Raw genomic sequence first — 10,920 nt, forward strand, 5'->3', positions numbered from 1 at the left:
GTGTTTGTCAAACTCATGCGAACGCTCATTCACTGACTGACCTCTGGGAAAAAAAAGAATATAATAATTTTAGCATGAGCACATTGCTTTGTTGGAAAAGACGCAATTTCTTATGAAAAATATCAGCTTTAATGGCCAACTAGGATGACTTATGAAAATACATAAAAGTGAAAACACATTGTTGGCTCCTCTCGCCGCAGCTTCCCCCAGGAGAAAAGAGGCCAAGCCTCATTTAAAGTGCGGCGCCTGAGCCGTGTCGCTCGGTTCACAAATGTGGGGCTTTAACCTGGTAGTTTCTTCCTGGAATGAGGCCGCTACTAATGAGCCCATTAGGACAAAGGTGAGTTCTTAATGAACTGAAAGAAAAGTAAACAAGCCAGGTGACAAATTGCAAGTTGCCTAGACGGGGAGTCTGTCCACAAATGCAAACTCGCTCACAAGGAAACCGGTGACTGTTAATGCTGTAAAGAGTTGTTGAGGCTCACGGTTTTTTTTGTTTGGGGGACTCTTATAGCACGCAGGTGCTCTTTTCAAAGGCAGCCCTCTCCGCCAGCCACTTCTTGGCCCGTGTTGAATGTTGGGCTCCCAGGGTGTTTGTTTGGGTTCTGTTTTGTATGCCTAGTGTCTATGCCTGCTTGATACCTATTTCTCTTTTCTTCTCTTATTTAAGTGCACATTTTCTCCCCAGAACGCTTGTAAGGCTTTACAAAACTTATAGCCTGCTCACAAAAAGAGTCTTTTTTTTCTCTCCTTTCACGAAAAGGAAAGAAGGTCTCGCCAAGCCTTGTAAAGCCATGTAGTGGTGCAGAAATAATGCATGCTGCGCACTACTCATTATCATAAATCTCATGATAACACATCATTGCTTAATGTGCTATCCTCTACAACCTTTGGAGTTAAGATCTCAATTAAAACTAGGTGTTCAGTTTCACACCACATCGAGATCCTGCCTGCGATTTTGGCCCTCAACCTTCCACCGTGTGTGTGTGTGTGTGTGTGTGTGTGTGTGTGTGTGTGAATTCATCAGTGCGTCAGATGGAGCCCGTTGTGCCAGGCAGCCGGGCAGCAGCGGTGCCACTCTGTGTGGTCAGGGCACAGTGTGTCCTCTCAGCTGCTGTTTCGAATTCACAACTAACTTGACAGCAGCATCCTCGCTCATTCACTGCAGCAGATGGTGGCGAGCTTTGCTGTTTGCGTGCGCGCGTGTTTGCCCAATTCTTTTGGAGAGGCAGCTGTGGGGAGGCAATGCTTTGCCCGCTGCTGTGTCCAGCTTCATGCGCAGGCAACAAAGATGAGGAAACTGAAACTGAACTGAAATACAACTCTGGATATGAAAGAATTAGAGAGAGCATGCATCCAGTCAAGGCTCCCTTATCGCTCCCTATCATCCAGAGAGGCTGTTTCATCTGAGAGTAATCCTTGAGATTATATCCCAGCATGGTGGACAATGAGCATATTGTTTTGATCTTGTTGCTGTAATCCAGCTCAGCACCCTATGCAATAAACAGCAACGCTCTCTGGAGAGCTGCAGCTGAATAATAGACTGTCCAGTCATAGGACGGCCAATCATCTCGATGTCTGAAAATAACTCCAAACTACAACTAAATTACAGAGCAGCATCCACCGTATTATCTGGAAAATGAAGAGCAAACATCTCTCTCTTTCTTATCTGGTCATTTTATTTTTTGTTTTTGGTTCAGGAACAACTAGACATATCAAAAGGACACAGCATGGTACATCCATTTGAATGTCTTGTAGTCTAATACGAATATGATTTCAATTTTGGTCATAACCTCAAGTGCACAGCGAGGCGATAGATTGAAATTGGGGATGGGGGGTGAAGCCATCTGTTTTGCAGTAGAATCAGAGAGACAGAAGAAGGAATCTGGAGGAGCCGAGGCTCATAAAGAAACAGCAGACTCAGGCCAAATTGTCAGGCAGTTAGTAGATGAGATGTCATGCTAGCCAGACATGCTAGACAGGCGGGCGGCGTTGCCTGAGGAGGAATCCTACTATTTAATGTGCCTCAGCAACCCAGCTGATTCACCACTACACCATCCCATCTAATAGGTTTTGTTCTGGTGAATCACTCCAGGTTTCCTTAATGGAAAAGCCAAACATACTGCTCTAACATTGGGTGACAAGGGCACCTTGGGTTTGCAGATGTTCACGCAGATGACAGATGGCGTCGGCGCAGCTAAGGGAGCAACGGGAATGATGTCTGCGCCAGGCTGGTGCCACACTCACCCCTCCTCCCTCTTACGCTCCCCCTCTGCACTACAGAGTCCCCATCCCAAAAACAAACCTCCCCCAAAATGATGGGAGTGCAGAGTGTGCATGTGTCTGTCTGAAAGTGAATATTCAAATGTAGTGACTCAGCACCCTGCGGTCAGGGTTGATGCCGCCACAGTGTGTTTCCCATGCATCTTTGTGTTCCCGGTTAAACCAAGTGGCAGCTCAGACCTTTCACCTTTGTCACATGAGGAAGTCACAGAAGGGCATCAGAGGTCAGACTGGTTACTGTGTCTTTCATGCTTTGCATTCTCTGGACAGTTTACAATGACTGCAATGAAAATCATTCTCTTATTCACTTCTTAAATGTAGGCTTGTACCAGGATAACTTTGGCAGGTCAGTCAAGACCATTTTTACTTGACTGTTTACTTGAGATCTCAGATAAACTATAAAACATGACATACAATGTCACAAAAACAAACCAAAAATGTAGAAGCAGTTTGTGAAAAACTAAGTACACCCTCACTGCTTCCATGGCAATTAAGAGTCAGCTAGATGTTGGTAATCAAAAGCACTTCATTTACTGATCATCAGCAAGTGTGGGCGGTTCCATAAAAGCTGGTTTGCTGGTTCGGAGAAATTCAAGTGTGTGTTGACACAATGTCAAGGAGGGACGAACTTGGAGAAGCAACTGTTGGTGCTCATCAGTCTAGAAAGGGCTGGAAGGACGTCCATCGTTCTACAGTGAAAAAGATTACTCGCATATTCATGACATTCAGGTTGTGGCCAAAATTCCCAGGAGTGGGGGTTCCAGTGTTATTTTACTCACTGAGGTAAAGGACACTGAGTTATGCACTGTAATTCAGATCCAGACAGACATTTGTTGCAATACACAGTGTTTATCTCCTATAGCAAACTAGCCAATCAAGCTAACTTAAAAATGTGTAGCTAGGAAATGTTTAAAGCTAGCTAGGTAGCTATTAAATGTTCGGACGATAGCCACATGCATGATTCTGTGATCAAGTTTTATAAAGTCAACATCCTATCCAGACGATGATCTATACAGAAAAATAATTATCCGAACATATTCGATAGTAATAAATAAGAAAAAGGGATGAGAAACAGGTTTGGTTGCTGTTTTTTTTTAAAATAAAATCTACAGCTTGGCCTACTAAGCTTATCTTGATGTTTCACAGCATCTAAGGAATCATTCTTGTTCCCAGCTCCAGTCTTCCCTCAGTTCTACCCCCGGGATGGGGAAGTCTTATGATCCAAGAGCTTTGGGCTGTTGTGAAATTTAGTCAGAAGGGCTATGGTTAACTCACCGCAAATAAAATTAAATGATGAAAATCATTTGTTTTCTTGCTTTTATACAACAGAAACAATATCAAATGTACATGTGAGTAACACATCATATTGTTACAATGCAGTATCCTGCTGGGAAACTTTGAGTCCTGGAATTCATCTGGATATCACTTTAACACATACCACACTCAACGTTGTTGCAAATTACACTCCCAGTGCACCCCAACAAAGAAGAAGAGCACAACAGCCAAAGAGGGGTTGACCTTGCCTCTGAGCTTCACAGATCCCAATCCGAGCGTCTACAGCCGGTGCCAGAACAAGCCTGATCCATGGAGGCCCCATTCTGCACCCTGCAAGACTCAAAGGAATTGCTCCCACTGACTGAGTACCAGACGCTATCCTGGCAGGTCGGGTCTGTTTTTACAGCATGATTTGCACAATATTAAGCAGGCGGTTTTATGATGTTATGTAGAAATTTTTTTTTTTTTAAATTTGAATACAAGACCCTGAAACATGCGACCATGGGAAGGAAAATACCCTCCCAATCAGCAACGGGCCCCATAGAAAAAAAAGGCCATGTAATAATGTCTCAAATCACTCTTTATTTTATAATATTTACAGTAATGTCCATGCCATTTGCACTATTTTAAGCTTAGAATCCACCAATGCAATGCAGTGTGCATGAATGTCTCAAAGTCCTATTGGAAAATGACATTAGCAAGACATGCTACGTCTTTGCAGGTAAGGTTGCAGTAAAATCAAAGAGATTAAACTTTTTGTTAAACTCTTTATATTAATGTTAAAAGGCAGAAAAAATGTCTCCTCAACACCGCCTCGTCATGTTGACAAATCAAAAGCAGGGTCGGCCTTTGCTACTTCGTCCTGCGTAAGGAGTGAATGATCAGTTTTGTTCTCTTTGCTAACTGAAGCGGAATTGTCCGAAAGCGGGTCTGGAAAATAAAACTCGAGGATAGTAAAAGTTTTTGTCAGTGCTATTTCTAGCTGCTCTTCCAGCAGTTACCATTCTGGTAATTTGGCAGCATTTTCAGCATCTCAGGGAGGAGATTTCATAGAAATCACTGACATTTTAGCACAATGCCAGCTGGAGCACAAACAGTGATAGCTGTGTTGACCAAGTGTTAGCAGTATCACTTAGAGTCGACTGTATCAGCGGAGAATGCTTCGTGATTAGATCGTTTAGTGCCAGTGTGCAGAACGAGGCATTCGGCGCGGCATTTCTGTGTCAGATGAGAGCAATAATACTGCTGTATTAGTATAATGTGGAATAATCTCTCATTTCGGGTTCAATTGTGGTCTATCATTAAGAAGAGGAATTTGAGTTAAATGTGGGCTTTTTCTTGCAGACAGATTACGAGGCTTGGAACGGCAGGAAGCCACGCAGAAGGCTGAGAGCAGGTAGTGCTCATAATTAGCTCCATTCATCTTCACTGGACCCAGGCACTGTTTTATGAAGGTGCATCTGAGTGCGGGCCCACATTTGATGAATCTCCCCTTAAATTAGCAGCCACCGGTGGATCGAGAGCCTCCATCACTCCGTATGTTCCCATTCATCATCTCATTAGGACCCTGGGCTGGGCTGCAAAGGCCCGAGGACTCCCAAAGAGAAAGGAGAACCTATGAGCTCCATCATAGCTAAACATTTCAGGGATGTTATCATTGCTGTTTACAAATCTGTCAAATCGTGCATTTTTGTGTGTGTTTTTTATAAACTGCAATCTGTTCAACTCCCAAGGCCATTTCATGATTTGTGGGGGGGAAAAAAAATCTTAATGTATCATGGGCGGAGAGTGGCGCAGTTGTTTACTACCACGGGAATCTGGTGCCATTACAGCCCGAGAACAAATGCCAAATCCTTATGTAAACCCAGTCTGTGTGTATGTTTATAGGACCGGGCTTCTCCTCAGGTATTTACGTGAGCGTGTGTGATATAAAGGTTTGTGACGCAAGGTAATTTGGTTAAAATGTTACGGCCATTGTGATGCGGGAAATCCAGTGGCAGTCCGAGGAGTCCCGGCACGCCATTTGTACTGCACTCTTTGCAGCAAAGTGAGCAGAAATAAAAGGTCCCCGGTGGTCTGGCTGCTCCGCTCCCCCTCTTTTCTGGTTCCTCTGTCACCCCTCTTTTGCCCAGGTGGGATGAATCTTTCAGAAAGCCACAGGAACACCCCCTCCCTGCATTTTTTCCACAGACGGTGAGGATGCAAGCAGGGGCACCGAACAACCCCCGGCCCTCTTCAAAACCCCCTGCCTTGCCCCCAAACACACCACAAACTAGAACTCCATGTGGTACATCCATTACCATAAAATACTCTGCTGCTCCCCTCGCTATCCTCCTCTGCCCTCCGCGCTCCCTTTGCGCACCCATCAGCCCTTACACCTCCCCCTAAAAACGCCACAGCCACAGTCCCTGTCATAAGAACGCTTACGCTGGCAGTTTTGAATTGGGCCAAGTCCAAGTTTAACATTAGTGGGGTGGGGGGTGGTTAGGGGGTTTTAAAAGCAGCATGCAGAGAGAGCTGCAAGAGGGATCACAGCCATGACTTAAGCTCTGTTTAAGAAAAAATAAGCATCTGCATGCTTTGTAGAGAGTGCGATGGTTTTGTTCGAGACCAAGTTTAGAATTCAGTAATGCCATACAGATGTGCGTTCACATGTTGGAGGAGAAAGCTGAAGTTGTCTATGGGCAAGTTATGTCCCTGCTGCCAAGGACAACATTAGTTACCTCAGGATTATTAATTTCTGTATGATGTTCCCGTGGAGAGCTGCAATTCATCACCAGCGCTGTGGGGACTCGCCTTACCAATGAGGACCCCCCTCCCTCATTTTCTTTTTTCTTCTCCTACTCTGCGTATATCGCCAGAGTTTGCTGTCATTACCAGGAAATGGAGATATTTTAAGGCTCAGCTCTCTTTTATTTGGATTTTGTCCTCATCTCTTGTTCTGCGGAGATGCTGACAAATCAAATTCTTGGTGCCAAAATTCTGAGTAAAATCCTGTCATTGTTTAATGCCAACAAAAGAGCGGTTCATTTGGTCTCAATTTATTACGATTTCGTCTTTGTGTCGACACGTAGACGCACAGGCTTGGGAGATTCACGGGAAAGACAAAACCCGGTGCTGGCTCTTTCTGAGCGTGAAAAAAGTGCATCATGTGGAAATTTGGGGGCTTTGGGGCAAATGTTTAATCACCTTTAAAATAATAGAAAAGTGTGCATATCAAAGCTCCAAGACATTTCAATGTGTTAGAGAAAAAGGAAAAAGTGTTCATTGCAACTGCAAGCTTTCCATCTTTATGAAGAGACGTTATTAATAAAGTTATCAAATTCTGGTCCTGTGGTGAATTTCATCATTTAAAAGGGGTATACCTACATTTATCACACAAATCTGTTCATTTAAAATCAGGTCCAAATTAGGTGCCAGCAATCAGAACTTTCTTTCCTACATGTGCTGCAGCTATGTAAAATAAAAAGGAAGTCTCAGAATATGCCCAGTTTATCAGAGCATCTGCAGGTAATCCTGAAATTGCTCATGTTAACATGTATGTGAGCTTGCCCTTCACTGGAAGTAAAGCCTTTGCTGACACAATATTGGAGCAAAACTGCTTTATAGCGGAGAAAATATGAGCTAAGCCTCTGAGAATAATGTGCAACAACTGAAAAGCATGGCATTGGAAATGTTCTGGTTTAGGATTGCATCGCAGGTGCGCATTAACATAAACAGCACTCTGGTCACATGATGTCAATGCTGTGAACTGAATAAAAAAGCAAACATACAGGTTATAATAATCACTGCTGTTCTTAACGTGCAGGCATTGCAATTTTTTGTGGTAGGCTGTAACAGAACAATGGCCAGATAATAGCCTGCGCCGCACGAAATAGCATCACTGGACCAAGAGTGTGTAATTTTACGTTTTAATGTCTGCTGTCTCGACTCCTCTCTCACCCTCGCCTTTCCTCGCCTGCTCAGCTTGCATTTCAGGCGGCAGGAAAGCACGGACGTAAAAGCTACGAAGGAGGGAGAAGAGGGATTGGATTCAACTAAGAAATCTGCACGTCATATCAAACTGTGCTTCAAGTTACTGTGTGGCACCTGTTCTAAAGCTGAAGTTAAACCCAAAGTGGACCTTTAAGCAGGATAATGATCGGCACACAGCAAGTCCACACAGGAATGATCCAGAAGAAATGGACTCTAAATGGATGGAGTCAAATTCTCGTTTTAAATCCCATCAAAATATTTGGGTAAAGGATCAGATCAGTCTTTCCACAGACAATTTTATATCTATTGATATTTCATTCATTTCATTTTCACTGAATTAATTTAGGGATGAGCTGATTTTCCTCAGGCATAAAGTTCATCTGTACGAACACAGTTTGACTTCTGACTGCACATAAAGACTTCTGGTCCTCATTCTGAACCTTTAAATTGCTGTTTGACGGTTCACATTTTTTGGGTGTATTAGTGTATCACTGTAGTAGTGATGGTTCGGATCTGGTTTTATATGCCTGTTAGCACAAAGAAAATCCATCAGTAATTACTGGTTAAGTAAATCACATGTGGGAACCAAGTAATGTGATCCACTTTTTTGTGCAGCTTATTAGGAAGTTCAGAAAAACACAATAACTTCTTGGTATCCTGCTAAGAAAACCAAACCACAGCTGCACAGAGGCACCACTTATAAAATCATAAACTCTAATAACTGGATTAAATGAGTGAAGTAAGGTCACTAAAATCAGAGTTCCTCTAAGTTAACTGCAGACTTTGTAGACATATTAAAACGTTTAGCTAAGTGTCCCACTAAGTTCTTTCCTTCATTTTATGCTTCCCCTGCTTTTCCATGATGCTGTGACTTTAGAGTGAGAGGATCAAAAAGCAAGGCCCAGTGGAAGATGCATAAGGATTATTCTACCCTGTGAATAACCCGCTGACGTGTAAGTGATCATATGTGCTAACCCTATCTCTAATCCTAACCTGGACTTCGGGAGAGCAGCACCAGGAAATGGCATCAAACAGTCAAACAAACACCAGCATCCCAAATATCTAGATTATTAGATTATATAACACCAACTGTGATAACATTTTTATTTTTGTATGTATTGTTTTACATAGTTTAACAGCATCATTCTCACATCATACAATATTTTATTTACTGTGAAATTTCTCCACATCAGACAACATAAGCTTGGTTATTTAGTCAGCGTCCATCTATTTTTGTGATGTAGGACTCCAAGCATATAGGTCTTTAGTTTAGTTAAGGGTACCACACACTGACAAAATAGATGTAGGGTTTTGTATGATGTGTCCATCATTGTCTCAAACTTAGATCATTTATTTAGCTTATAAAATAGTTGGAAAACACCCACTGAGTTACAGTTGAACTTCAGGGATGCACCAGAACCTTGCAGCACTTTGTGCTACTGAAGACTAAAAACAAACGCGCTGCTCAACAGAAACTAAATGCATCTATTGCTGAGCTAATAATGCAGGTGAGCGTGTTTTATATAAGTTCCCCAAACATGTATTAGCACACAGCCATCCCTCCTACTCACATACTCACTCAAAAATAGAACCATCCCCTTATCGTCTAACTGCTAACAAGCCTATTTGCCTGTGACTGACGTTGATGTGATCCCTAAAGCCTCGAGCTTGGCACCAGATTGCTTCTAAGCCAAATTAAGCCTCTGTCATGCCCACCCCCACCTTCAGTCTAGTGCTACCCCTGCCATGGGAACCCTAAATCTTTAATGACGACGGAGAGCTCTGCGCGCTCCCACGATACAAAAGCGATGACATCTGTCTCTGTAAGTGCCGCACTCCAGAGCAACCCCATTTGTTCTATCCTCGCTTCTTGAAAATAAATCAAATATAAAAGTTGCAGGAGGGCGGAGGCTGCTAAAAGAGGAAAGAGGAGGTGGAGTTAAGGGGGTTAAAACAAAGATCCTTTCTTTCGGCGGTTTACTCCCCTGCCCCAGTAGTCCCAACATGTTCAAAGAAGGTGTTAAAAACGTTTCAGCTTCCCTTCTTGCACTGGAGCTCTGGCAGCAGCCCACCTGCTTACAACTGTTTCCAAGTCAACGGGGACCACACACCTCTAAATATAAATCTGTAAGAGTCAATGTAACTTCAAAATGCTTTGAACACTTTGACCTTTAATCACCCACTACCACTGAATCTAAGTGAAGTTATTTATTATGAAATATAAGAAGCAAACCATGCCAAACAGAAGGAGAAAGAGCATCATTCTACAGATAGATAAAGAATTGGGATTAAGGAAAAAAGAACACATAAAGGAAGCTTTGGGCCAGCACATGCTGTCAAAGCAGCGTGGCACGGACTCTCTAAACTCTGGAACTCTGCTGATGGGATGAACACTATATTTTGAAATTACATTCACTCTTTTGTTCAGGAAGGTTAAAAACTGGTGACGGCAAAGGTTGTGGAATACTTGACTTTTAGATCCTTTTCATGCTCATCAAACCAATCTGTGACTGCTTGTGCTCCACGGATGGGGTCATTGTCATCCTGAAAGAGACTGCTCCCATTAGGAAAGAATAGTGTCATATGATATAAAGGTGATCAGAAGCATCGATGTGGGCGGATCGATCCAAATATCGATAGTATTGATACCAACGCTAGTGTTGGTATGGGAACAATACTTTGCTTTTATCCTCCAAGTTCAGTATTAATTATTTCTTTGGAGAAACTAAACCTCAAACATGCACTATGAAAAATGTCCGAACCTTATTGTGTGCTTTAGTTTATAGACAGAAAGATTTACATTCAAGGTATCCAGAAACCCAGCTGTAAAACACATGAAAAGCTCAAAGGTGTGTTTTTGTTGTGCTAACTAATTATCGTGGAAAATAACAATCACAGTGATGTAGTGGTGTTTAAAATATGTTCAGAATTTGCAAATTCAGAATTCATCAAGACATGGCACACTACTGTCCCCCACATTAGCTGCCTGAATAACTTAAAATCATTGGTACTGATATTGGCAATACCGGCCATGTATTTACTTGGTATTGGATCGAACTGAATCAACGCTCCTTTCTACTAATTTATCAAACTGTTTCCCCATCACACCCCAGCAGTGTGCAAAATCCATGAACTGCCAAGCTTAAGCTCTAACGACTTACAAAATCTTTCAATGAAAATAAACATTCAATTCATTATTTTGACATGTCATAGAAGATATACATGAAATATCACACACACACACACACACACACACACACACACACACACACACACACACACACACACACACACACACACACACACGTGGTTAAAAGCTTTATGGTTTTCTGATAAACTTATTTGAAAATGTGAATAATCATAATGGATTTTCTTTTCCCCCACATA

Source organism: Maylandia zebra, linkage group LG4 (genome assembly GCF_041146795.1).
Source record: "Maylandia zebra isolate NMK-2024a linkage group LG4, Mzebra_GT3a, whole genome shotgun sequence".
Lineage (NCBI taxonomy): Eukaryota > Metazoa > Chordata > Actinopteri > Cichliformes > Cichlidae > Maylandia > Maylandia zebra.